Source organism: Megalobrama amblycephala, linkage group LG1, assembly GCF_018812025.1.
Source record: "Megalobrama amblycephala isolate DHTTF-2021 linkage group LG1, ASM1881202v1, whole genome shotgun sequence".
NCBI lineage: Eukaryota > Metazoa > Chordata > Actinopteri > Cypriniformes > Xenocyprididae > Megalobrama > Megalobrama amblycephala.
The window spans coordinates 37,846,023-37,859,700 of record NC_063044.1 but is presented as its reverse complement, the minus strand read 5'-3'; the positions used below and the strand labels follow the sequence as shown (position 1 = coordinate 37,859,700).

Below are 13,678 nucleotides of genomic sequence, written 5' to 3'. Positions count from 1 at the left end.
AACAATAAAAAAAAAAAAAAATGCAGTTTAGTACATGAGGATGCCAAGGAATAATTCCAAGGAGTGTAAAAGTAGGCTACATCAAATGATTATTACAATAAGTTAGGCTCCATTGTGTAGCAAGCAAATTAAAATGATACACATTTATTATTCACAATATGGAAAGAGGAAAAAAAACATAGTTTGTTGAGAGCATGACTCAAACATGCCATTAATGGGCTTATTCAAGTCCTCTTTTGTTTTTTGAGTTATTTTTATCCATTCCGCATCTCCCACATATGTGTGTTTTAGCAAGGCGGCCTGTGTTGCAAGTTGGTGAACGAAGATACTTGCCAGGTTACGTGTCACTACTCTGCTTTATTAATTTATCCAGTGTAAAACCTGGACACCGCCACACAAATGTGGCTTTTTGTTAATGACTGTCCTACAGGATTTAACACAGAATAACAGCTCACTACCAGTTACAAAAGACACTGTAACAGTCTGTCACAGGCAATTCTAGTTGCATTTTTTATTAATTAATTTCTTAAATGATCCTTTGACTATGTTCTGTCCTGCCATCAAGTGGTGAAATTTTTTTTTTAACTTAATTGCCGACCCCTGCTTTAAATGCAAATGAGCTTCTACTCCAAGAAGAGGGCGAAGTTTCAAGAGCTTGTGTTAGCAACAGCTCACGCAGACTCACTGAAAATGTCAGAAACTGTTCAGCCTTTTATGTTCAAACCAGAGTTGGACAATGATGGAGAGACTCAAGAAGAAGTGACAACATGTAGAATGCAACAGGATGTTTCTGAACGGTTAGTTGATGAATTTATGTAGCTGATGTGGAGTTAACTATCTTAAAGTCATTAATTGCATATTCTGTCATGATAATCTCTAAATCGCTCGTGTGGAAACTGTTGTAAGATCCTACAGAGCCAAAGAATATATGCTACATGACGATAGAACAGGTATAGTTTAGTTTAATTACGATTATAACTTATATTGTCATCTTGCTTTTATGACATGCTATTGCATTTGTCTAACATGCTGTATTGCAACAACATGGCCTCACCCCTTTGTTGTATGTTCTTGGGGGAAGGGTTTATGTAAATTTTAGGGTTAGTGATGTCACCAACCTGGGAAGAAGCTCGTTGTAGTCCCTACCAGCCGTTTGTTGTAGTCCTTAAAAAGTGATGTCTTTAAAAGAAAAGATCTACCTTTGCACTGAACTTTGAGCGTCGTAACTTTTCAGATGTTGTTTATGCTCAAACAGCAACATTACAACATAACTAAAGTAAAAAAAAAAAGAAATCATAATCAAGCACCCCTTTAATATTTATCTATCTCGGGTTCTAATTAGGAGACAATGACCATATGGACCATTGTGATGTGCTGCTTATATTTATCCAGCAGTAAAAACGCACATTCCCGCACCCAAAAAACAAGTCGTCTGAGGATGAGTCTGAAGCAACAACTGGTGGGACGTTGTCCTGCTCCACTTCACAGACGATGAGTGGAAGAAGAATTTTAAAATGACACGAAAGTCATTTATGTCACTTCATTCAACAACAACAACAACAACAGCTCGTTCCACACGTTATACATCATTTTCATCATTGCACATGCGCAGAACTTTCCAGTTTCGGTTTTCAATCCAATCAAGTGTTTACATGTCCTCTCAATCAGATTAGAAAAGTTTTAAACCATCCCTTACAATCCAAATGAAATTTTAATTGGATCTGGCCAATTCATTGGCGTGGTTACATGTGACTTTTTTATTCCGACTTTACTAATAGTCTGATTACAATCGGATTATAAGGGTCCGAGTAAACGCAGCTATTGTGAGGGCAAATTTTGCGTAGGGCCATTCACATTGCATTAAGTCAGTTAATGTCGAAACCTAGTTTCCTGACTCTTGTTGTTTCAATGCATTGCCTTATGCTCCCAAACAATCCCCTTCTCCAGCCCACCATGTTCACCCTCTCCTGCCTGCTGCACCGGCTACTACTGCAGAGAGGCATGCGTGCATGTGTGCCGGTGACCTTCCTCCCTCTTTGTCTGCTCATAAACAGTGTCCCATTGACATGACGGTGAACAGTGCACAGTGTGCCCCCCTCCCCGGCAGCGCCCTGCCATTTCTCAGTGGCATGCTGATCTCTACCCTCCTCCAGAAGGAATGTGTTGCCCCAAACCCATGCCCCTCTCTCCATACCTCTCTCCCAACTTCCCTCGCTTTACATTCCAGAACAGCGGAAGTTGACATCTCCTGCCACCAGGGTCTCCCCCACCCACCGCCACATTATTAAGATTAGCAATCAAGGGAAAGAGGATGTAGGGAAATCTTATAACGGCATACATTTGGTGGCTAGTAGGAGTAATTTTACCATGTTCGTGGAGTCAGGAAAACAGAATTCCTCAAAGTTTGTTTCATATTATGAAAACGTCAAATAGAATGTCTGGTCATTAGTTTCTCTCAAGCAAGCTTTCTGAGGAACTGATAAACATTAAGGGGTGTTTGGTTTTGATGCTTCAAAGGTCCCTTTATCACTGTGTGAATTTCAAGGTCCGTTCGCAACAAGCTGCTTCATTTTTCTTGGCTATGACGTGGAATTTGGGATCCTTATCTACAATCCAGGAATAAATTGACTCCTTAAATTCAAGGGCGATGCTTGAGTAATTTGTATCTTGTCTAAAGATAGCAGTTAGAGTTAAATAACTCACTGTTGAAGTCAGTGCGAGATTTTGTTCCGCACCCCAAGTTTTAATTACTTCTTGCCCGCAACTTTTGCATTTCGTCCCGATCCTGCCTGTAAAATCCCACAGGTAGAGATCTATACAGTGATTTTTCAGTCCCACTTTATGGGGGCCCTATCATACACCTGGCACAATGCGACGCCAGGCACGATGCAAGTGCTTTTTGCCAGTTTCAGTTATCATTTTTACGTCCAGCGCCCACATTTTTTAAATAGCAAATGCATTCACGCCTATCTGTTTACCCATGGGCGTGCTGGTCTGAAAACGAGGTGTGTTCAGGCACATTGTTGGCGTATTGCTATTTTGAGGCAACTGAAAATTACTGTGCCACTCACCAACTGAAACCTGGTCTAAAGTCAATGGCGCAGTACTTTGTTATTTGAAGTATGCGTTAGTAATATGCGCCTATAGTCGGGTGCACAATGTGCATACACGCTGCTTGTTACATACAGGCAGGTTACACACGTGGAATTTGGGATCCTTATCTACAAACCAGGAATATGCCAAACATGAAAAATATTAAAAATAAAAGGATTACAATGTCAAAGATTATTATTGTGTACATAAAGATAAAAATGTCATGTCAGACATGCCATAGTGGATAGTCATTGAATGTATCAGAAGGACCTATTTGCAGTAATGATGAATGAAATTGGCTAACTTGACATTTGACTTGACATTTGATATTCAGCAGTATTCTTGACATTTATTCAACAGTGCTTTGATCTGCCTGCATTGGCACTGTTCTTTAAGAGTTGCTGTGCAGCCAAATTATATACCAATTATCACTGTAAAGCTGCTTTGACACAATCTGCATTGTAAAAAGCGCTATATAAATAAAGGTGACTTGACTAATTATTTGACCAATTGTGGCAATACACACATGTATTTAAACTGACTTGTCAGGTTGAGGGTGTCTTTCTTTAGTGTCATAAGTTTTTTTTTAAACACACAACACTTCTGACCTCACCTTTGTCCTGTTTCTGCCTTATATTAAGATGCGTTTTGGTTGATCGGATCACAAGTGGGCGACGCTAAGTCGCAGATGTGAATGGAGTCTAAAATGTCTTTTCAGTTTGTCTGCTTTCGACCACTTCCAAAGGTAGAACGCATTCGACTGGATTGTTTTAGTAGAGTAGACGCTCGTAGTCACATGTTTTTGAACAGACACAAAATACAACTACTCTCCACCTACTGACTTAATGCATAAACATTATGGGAAGCGCGCTAGACAGACAGGATTTAAACTTTGTCGGCTGAAGACCCAAATTTGGTTTGAAGACAATAAATGTACCAAGCACAATGTTCTCTCACCAATTTCTAAGACACACTCACTGAGTTCAGCCGGTCTTGCGGCCGTCAGAGCAGAAACGAAAGCTGAAGCTTGCCGTATGTTTTTGCAATGTCTCTGGTAATGTTCATATATAAATTGCGCACGCTTGTTTTGTCCATTTGATCGAAAGATCTGAAAAAGCCCATATATTTACCTCCCCTCCCCTCAAAGAAATCAAGTGGTTGAAAGTGGAAAAAAGAGAAAGATTAAAACACCAGGTGTAAATGGGTATGTGTCTCCCTCGTCTACTTGTGATCCGATCGACCAAAACACTTTTAATATAGGTGTAAACAGGACGATTTTTACATTTGTCGCAACAGGTAAAAGGAAGGTATTTTCCCTTACTCTCGCATTCAACCAAAAAACATGAATGAAAGAACACAGGACCTCTAACTCACTGTGCTGCAATGATGGTCTCTCTTCCCCGACCTCCTCGCTCTCCTCTTTCGATTCCTGCGACTCTCTTGTGGGTGCCACCAAAAATCCTGAAGGGGGAAAAAAAGATTTATTTAAAGAATGGCTCAAATTGTGACTACCATTGGCAGATACTTTGTATGATTTCAGTCCCACCCTTCATTTTAGACACTCGATGTCATCCCGAGCACAAGAGAAGCCACTCCTTAAGACTGTTGATCCAAAAAAGCCTCTTCTGTTAGAGACTAATTCGTCTTGGCTCTGTATCATCTTTGCTTACCACCACAACACACCCTTCGTCTCCCTCAACCACAACAACATGTTACTTGGCAAATCGTCTGGGAAAGCTCTGCACTGTAAGTGATGTTTTTGGTCCAGAGTTCTATTGAGTCAAACCCAGAGAGACAGACACACCCCTGCCGGACACCAGACGGCACCCAGAAACATTCCAGAACTTTGTGGACCTTCACAAACACTCCTACCCCTCAAAGACTTCCTCAACAGCAGGGCTCAAAGACTTTGTGGTTAAAGATCTACATGACTGGAAAATTATCCTCAAAATTTCATGCAGACATTTCATTTCTGGTCATATAGTGTCAAGTGCATGCTCTTCTAAAGCACAACATCAAAAATGCATTTCTGCAGTCTTAGTGGTGAATTCATATGTTTTTTTATGGAGTAACAATGTCAAAGTGGGAACATTAGGTTACATTGTTCCAACACTTTTGTCATGCCAGTATCTAGAGAGAGAAAGAAACAGAGCTTTATACAGAAGTGACAGCCAAATCACAAAGAGCCATTCATTCAGCCTCAAACTCCACAGCTGGTTCTAATATAGAAATGGGAGGAGCACAGGGAGAGAGAGAGAGAGAGAGAGAGAGAGAGAGAGAAACTGCCTTTAAAACACACGTAATGCTTCTCATTTGCCCACTGCTGAGAAAGTGCCATTCTTTCTGGAAAACAAAAAGATCTTACTGTAACCATAAACTGGTCTAGTATGCGGTTTCTTTTTCTGGATGTTCTCACTACTGGTTTACGAGTAAATATGGTGAAGTTATGGACATAATATGGACACTGACATTTTGTTTTGACCATAAAAAAACAAAAGCAAAACAAAAAAGTAACCAACACATAAAAGAGTTCAGAAAATTGAAATTCAAAATCTAATTTAAATCTGAAGTTGTAGGACATAAAAATGTAAAGCAAAGAAACATCAAAATTTAAAGCCAAAAAACATTAGATTTTACACAAACCTATGGAGTTGATGCAGCTTAAACAGGGGAGAAACCAAATACTATGACATTATTGTTAATTTTCAATTAAACAGCATTTATTTGAATAGGAATCTTTTGTAACATTATAAATGTCTTTACTTTCACTTTTGATCAGTTTAACGCATCCTTGCTGAATAAAAGTTTTTAATTTCTTTCATTAAAAAAAATCTTACTGGCCACAAACGTTTGAATGGTATTGTAAAAATTCAAAAGATTCACAATTTTTTACTAGTGGCCTCACATAACATACTGTAACATGAAGTTTAGTATACTGTAAAGTCATTTTTAAAAAAATCATGTGAATAGTGATTGTTTTCGGATATGCTAATCCTGCACATACAACAATAGCAAACTTTGTAGTGACGCTCAAAAGATTGACACCTAAAAACTACACAATTATGTCTTAGGGCCAAAAATAGAAATGTCTGCTTTCAACCACACATGAAGGCATGCAATGTCAAGCACGTACTCAACAAAAGTTCACAACATTTAGATAGATGAGGAAGATACTGTGCCCAGAACTACTGGAGTGTAATTATAAGGGTAACGGTCCATTGAGAACCGTTGTACATGTGTACGAACAGCATGAGTTCAGGTTCAGAAAGAGTTACAGGAAAGGGAGCTGCAGTTCCCCAAAGACCCAGAAACTAGTCGGTCACTTCCTCTTAGCCGAGGAGAAGGGGAGGCTTAAAAATTAGGGAGGGAGAGAAAAACAGAAAAGATTTAAACAGTAACAGAGTACAGAAAAAAAAACAGTAAATTTAACAAGAAGGAGAGCAGAAAGACCAAAAGGGTGTAGGTCCACGACGGACACCAGGAGAGGGTGATATTTAAATGGAAACGTCTAGAGCAAAAATACTTTAGCAGCAAAGGCAGCTCTCAGACTAAGAAACCCAGCGTGAGTCATTTCAAATACCATTGGCTTTACGTTTTGAGCTCTTTGCTGACCATATGCTGCAAAAAAGCACAGCAGGACAAGACGAGGCTTAAGGAAAAGTTAACTAAGTCTCAGGACTACAGGGTGAAAAATGAACCCAATGAGTCCCAATTGCGATTGTACTCAGTACATTCCTCTGACCACTCAAGAAAACACACAAGACAAAGAGGGAACTGTGCCATGTCTTTGAACTACAGAAGTTCAACAACACTTAAGGCCGATTTAGTCCAAGAATGATAACTATAAAGATAACTACACTGCCCGGCCAAAAAAAAAAAAAAAGGATTTTATTAGGCAAATACCTATGGATGGATCATTATTATAGTGATTATTATGTTTCTAGCATGTTATATGTTTGGCAACGGTTCTTTCAACCCTAAAAGATGGAGTGTGTAGCTTTTCATTTGTTAAACAACCATGTAGGAAGACACATCATGACCATATTCCAGGATGACAATGTCAAGATTCATCAGGTTCAAATTGTGAAAGAATTGTTTGGATTTTCAGACATGAATTGGCACTGAGTTTAACCTGTGTAAGTTTAGTGTAAGTTTTTGGGATGTGCTGGAGGAGACTTTACAGAGTGCTCACCTCTTGCATTGTCAATACAAGATCTTGACCAAAAAATGATGCATCTCTCGATGGAAATAACATCACAACATTTATTTCCATCGAGAGGTGCATCAATTTTTGGTCAAGATCTTGAGATGAGCACTCTGTAAAGTCTCCTCCAGCACATCCCACATCCTCAGAGGTGCCAATTCATTTGTGAAAATGATTCTTCATGCTCTCTGAACCATTCTTTTTCAATTCTAATCTTGACATTGTCATCCTGGAATATGGCTATGATATTTCTTCCTACATGGTTGTTTAAGAAATGAAATGCTACACACTCCATCTTTAAGGGTTAAAAGAACCGTTGCCAAACATATAACATGCTAGAAACATAATAATCACTGTAATAATGATCCATTCATAGATTCTTAAGTATTTGCCTATTAAAATCCAAACAGCGACTTTTTTTTTTGGCCGGGCAGTGTATATTACCGTCCACATCAAATGATGATAACGTTATGTTATATTATAAATTTTGTCGTCTGCTGCTTCAAATGCTTGAGCTTGAGTGGATTCTGATTGGCTGTCAATGTTTTAATGGTTCATCAACTAGAAAATCAAAAACTTTCTGAAAGTGATTCCAATAATATTGTTTCTCTGTTTCGTTATCAATATGGTTTTGGTGAGTATTTCACTATTATCAGAAAATTAGAATGATTATTAAAACTTTAGTTACAGTTATCGGACGTGAACGGACCTTTACTTATGATGAAATCTGAACGCATCTGACTGGCCATTGCATTCATAAGCTCAGCAGAAACATTGCGAAATAACACGAAAAAAAGAAATCTGATGCAACTTGAGAAGATCTAAATTTAATCGCATTTCACATGAATCGCGACAGCCATAACAGATTTAGTTTTAATTGTGCAGGGGCATTTTCTGACTCCATATCTTGAATTTGGGAGGCATTTTTGTACATTTTGGAATACTTCTCTATTGGTGGTCCAGATTCGAACAGATCTTGTTGATATCCAAGCATGGAAGAACAACATAAATAACTCTGTGTGGAGCTTTTGGAGACATTTTCACTGGGTTAGGTGTCATGTAACGGACCTGCTGCTATCTTTGTATACATGAGCTGCTGCAATATCCCAACCAGGACGTTATGAAGAATTATGACCAATGCTGGAAAGCGTCCGCATGCCCTCCACATACAGGGCTGTTTTTTACATTAGGGAGTGGTATATGGAGAAAACGACGGCATCAACAGAAACACCAAGGCCTGAAGCCAAAGCTCAAGGCCCAGGGAGGGGCCTCTCCCTGCTCACGTTACTGCCGGAGCAGAACAAACACGCCGCAATGCCATTGGTCATTGTGCTGACCTTCGACAGGAAACGGCCTGTGGGGTGGAGCTGGGCAACAGGAATCACCACAGACATCCAAATTTACTCCTCCAAATAAGAATTAACAAATTCCTGTGAGAACCAGGATTACGGGTTATACGGAGAAGTTGGGGGGGAATATGAATGCTTAAAAGAAGAAAGAAAGAAACAAAAGAGACACGTTGTAAGTGTAGTGTCATGCAGCAGCAATAAGGTCACGAGTATGTAAGGGGTGCCGATTCATCTCTGTGGTCGGGACAGCTGTGGTGGGGAAACTTTAGGAGTTAGTCAGACTCTGCTCGCTAATGTAAACAAAGAGTAAGGGAAGCAGATTTCATGGGGAACATTCACAGCCTCTGCCATTTCCAGGATCAAGCCTTCTGGAAACCAAAACTTTTCCAGAGTGCAGCTGTGTGGAATACACCCTGACAGAGCTGAATATAACGTTACTATGAAACGATAAGTGTACATTGAAAGTGTGTTGAAGTTTGTGCAGAGAGTTCATTGAGCTTTTCTAGGTTAGACGAGCACGGCAGGCAGCAGCGCACACCCCAGAACACATGTCCCACACATGCAGCAGACAAACACTGAGACACACCTTCACTCTAGGGACTCAAGTCTGTTCTAAAATTTCCATCCTCCCCTTCAGATTAACGTCTTCTCTGGATTAGAATGGCTCTTTACTTTCTGGTGGGCAAAAAATGAGGCACATATTGCATAAAGGAGCATGTGGCTTCCAAAATTACTTGTGCAATGAGCCATGTTCTAAATCAATTACGTCTTAAAGTTGGAAAATGGAAAGCTGCGATTGTCTTTTCTTCTCTGTTGTGATGTGTGAAATGGCTTTTTGAACAATACAAAATGTGGGCAGGACTTGATTTTGTTAATGAAGGAATTGATTGGATGGTTGTAATTTGCTATTGCTGTGATGTCATGTGATTGACAGGTTGCCCCACCCACATACCAGTACATCATCAAAGAAGAGAAGAGATGAGCTGCAAGAGGGGGGAGAAGTTATTTTGAAGTTATTTTTGAACATTGTGAGGGCAAATGCAGATTAAAGGATTAGTTCACTTTCAAATGAAAATTAGCCGAAGCGTTACTCACCCTCAAGCCATCTTAGGTGTATATGACTTTCTTCTTTCTGATGAACACAATCGGAGAAATATTAATAAATATCCTAAAGGTAGTGAACAGGGGTCACGAGGATGAGCTGAAGAAAGTGTCTCCATCCACATCCATCATAAACGTGTACTTCACACAGCTCTGGGGGTTAATAAAGGCCTTCTGAAGCGAAGCGATGCATTTGTTTAAAAAAATATCCATATTTAAAAAGTCATGAGGTAAAATATCTAGCTTCCTTTTCTGCCAGACCACCTTCCATATTCAACGTACATAGAAAGTGTAAAACTCCAGCATTTAAAAAAGGAAGCTAGATATTTGTGACTTTTTAAATATGGATTTTTTTTTACACAAACACATCACTTCACTTCAGAAGGCCTTTATTAACCCCCCGGAGCCATGTGGAGTATGGTTATGATGGATGGATGTGGATGGAGACACTTTCTTCAGTTCATACTCGTTGATATTACTCACTGCCATTATAAAGCTCGGATACGTCAGGATATTTATTAATATATCTCAGATTGTGTTCATCAGAAAGAAGAAAGTCATATACACCTAGGATGGCTTGAGGGTGAGTAAAGCTTGGGCTAATTTTCATTTGAAAGTGAACTAATCCTATAAAAAAATATGATGTCCAAGAAAAAATTTTTTATAATAAACAAAAAAAAACTTTTGATTTCATGGTGACTTTAAGCTAAATTTAACCAAAACTGTGGCATTTTTTTTTAAATGGCCATGAATTTCTTCACATCCAGACAGTGATATCTGGGCAAAGTTGCAAAATTGTAACAGTTTAAAGTTTAAAGTCACAATGTAACGGACGTTGTGACAGATCATTTCTTCACTATTGTGACATTGATCTGAGTGAAATGGATTGATTGAAAGAAAGAAAAAAATCCAGTGGTTGTTGATTGGATGGAGGCAGATCTGACTGCTAGCTTGCATCAGATTTTAGGAAAAGGGTGGAGTTTATGAGGACAAAATGATTGGAGAAGTCTGGCATACATTGCCAGAGAGAAATGTCATTTCACTGAAAGGTCAAATAGACCTTTTTATTTAAAAAAAAAAAAAAAAACAGACCCATACAGAAATATATCCAATGGATATTCATTTCATATGTCAACAAGCAGGTTTAATTTAAATCATTTTAGACTTATTAGATATTCTGTAAGCCTTGACACATTGTTTGTTTGTGTATGCACTGCACTGATTTTGGTATTGGTTTGAATGAGATATTTTTGATAAACTGTTTTATTCTAATTTTAGAAACTGGAAAAAAGATAAAAATTTGCCAATAGGGTTACCTCTAGCTCATTTACTGTTATGTTTCTGTTGATTAATGCATGCTGTCCCTGTCAAATAAAGAAATAAAATAAAAATAAACAACATACAAGCATGTGGTAATGGTAAGCACTCATAATTTTCAACAGCAATGAGGCTTCACTGTCTTATATACTTGTGTGATGTGCCGCTTCAATGGGAACTAATGGGGTATTGAGCTAAAAAAAAAGTTACTGCAGAATGAATAGAAAGATGGTGACTGTTTGCATGCTTGGCTATTGTTATCATTGACAACAATGAATTTAACATCACATTTAAAGTGACAGACAGATTTACACACCTATCAAGCAGAATAATGCTTGCTGAGGGTGTTAAAGTGAACATGACAAGCCATAAAATTGCTGAGGATCATTTTCTAGAGACAAAAGGCTGCCCGTTCTTGCATAGATCCATATATAGAAATGAGTTACGCTTCAAAGTATCGGAAGCATTTCCTAAAATACCTGTAGGAATTGTAGGAAAACTACAAATAGACACAAATGAGAAGACAATTGCTGTCATATAGTGAGATATAAAGACTATAAAGTGAATGTGGAGAGCATAGACACATCTCTGAGCACTTGGGAAACTCTAGAGATTTGAGTGAAATTACTGTAGTCTTTACCTCAGGAAAAAAAGAGGTCTCAACACAGTCAAAGATAAACCATTGAGATCCCATTTGTGATTTTTACTTTCCTAATGAGTAGGCGGTGTCCTGTGAGGATGTCAATCATTGAGTGGCACGCTGAGAAACATCAACAATTAAAGGAAATTAAAAGCGCTCCAGACAGTTTCACGTAGTCCCGTGGCTTAATTTCATTAGCCTTGCAAACAACATTTAGACGCCCAGCGTGTGGTCCACCGTACAAATGGGGTTTATGACCGCGCATTCCTGCGCGAGGGGTGAAGTCGTGGAATTCCACTGCCGCGTCGCGCGCGTCTCAGGAGCTCTGGAGACTAAGCAGTACGATACGACAACGAGCGCGTGTTGTGATCACTTTACAACCTATGTGAGGTGTTAACTAAACATACGACTGGCGAGAAAGAAAGTAGGCTAACCCCCAAAACAAAAACAAAAATCGCGTGGCGTGACTGAAACAACGCGCTAAAAAAAACTTTCAATGGTACAAATACATTACCTGAGGACTAAAGCAATTCCACTGTAAACTACAACTAAAACATAATTTTGCGTAATAATTCCCACTAAAACTTAAACTGAGTTTGTCATTCCCTACTTTTTCACACGTTCTCCATTCCAAGAGGTGTTTCACAATCAATGGGATGCTAATTTAAATCAGACTTGTTGTACAATCATTAAAACGCACGTGTTAAACCCAACAGTTTCTGGTCAAACAAATCAAGGCCCATGAATTCAAAGCCACTCACTGCAGCAAAGTGATGAACATCTGGAAGTCATGAAAAACTCCAGCAGTCCCACCCTCTCCCCAGAGTCACAGCAGTCACGGGGCTTTTATTTAATGAAGAACTTACCCCAAACCGCCATCAGCACTCATTTATCCATCATCCTCGTCGAGCCCATTTAAATGATATCATTACAAGAGCAATATTCAGATAAAACGCATAAAAAAGTGTTCACATTTGACTAACAAAAAGAGCGCGCGCCCGCAAACCAACTCTGCTTCTCATTAAAACAAATGCTTTCTTAAACACTATAATCACTGTTTATTATATCCATAATGAATTGAATATAATTCTACATGCGTGTATCTGAAGTCTCGGATCACACTATTAAAGGCATTGTGCGCGCTTCTATAGATGCCCTCTAATTTCCATGTGCCTATAATAATAGCCTAATAATAATCAACCAGTAAAAAAAAAGAGCATTGCTTTTTTTAATGAACGCATCATTAATAATTCATATAATAGCAATAAGTCCGTTTTAAAAGGTGAATGTGAATCCCCATCACGCATCGTTACTTTGAAACTCAAAGTAAAATCGAGCAGAACAAAGACTCAAGCATCACAACCATGAAAGCAAATGGAAAATGACAATGTACACGTATACCGCATAAGTGCATATGATTTTTTTCCCCATAAAAAGCACAAGGTTGAACAGACAGCATGTGTGTATTATCACCTACCCCCTTCCAGTCCCCTCAGTCGATAAGGCCAGCAGTCTCACTGACAGAGACAAAAACACCGCAGCCAAATCATGAAGCGAACCCCTCCCTCTGCTCTTAAAGAGCCAACACATGCATCCACTCTCCTTTAATCGCATTATCTTCCTCAAATATTTGCTCTTTTTATTTTTCACTTAAATAAATCCTCGCAATATAGAGCATTGGGTCAGTACCACTAAAAACAACAGGACTGCTCATAATTATCAAATACAATAGACTTACGAAAACATATTGAAAATCATTGTCCAGTATTGAATTCATGATTAGTGTGGTTATACCGAATCGCAGTATATTGCAGTTTGTAATTTGATAACGGTATACCGATCTGATGGTGGCATGACGTCATAATGACCTTACGTCATATGTGCCGCTACAGACATGACGAGGACATTCGTCGTCCATATGGGCTGTGAAGCGACATCAAGGCAATATTAATTTGTTATTAGGTCGCAGATGGA

The 13,678-nt window shown here is 38.9% G+C and overlaps 1 protein-coding gene across 2 annotated transcripts in view; it reads right to left on the bottom strand.

Annotated features, from left to right (window-relative positions):
* kank2 (KN motif and ankyrin repeat domains 2) overlaps positions 1-13,288 on the bottom strand; it is a 30,884-nt gene extending 17,596 nt beyond the window's left edge. The window contains exons 1-2 of one of the 2 annotated variants that reach the window (XM_048191224.1): positions 13,182-13,288; positions 4,468-4,554 (exon numbers count right to left, since the gene is read on the bottom strand). The gene's annotated coding sequence lies outside the window, so the exon portion shown is untranslated. Of the gene's footprint in view, positions 1-4,467; positions 4,555-4,639; positions 5,265-13,181 lie in introns of those variants that run through there. The other variant, XM_048191234.1, reaches the window with a different exon arrangement.
* Between the last annotated feature and the right edge of the window lie 390 nt (positions 13,289-13,678).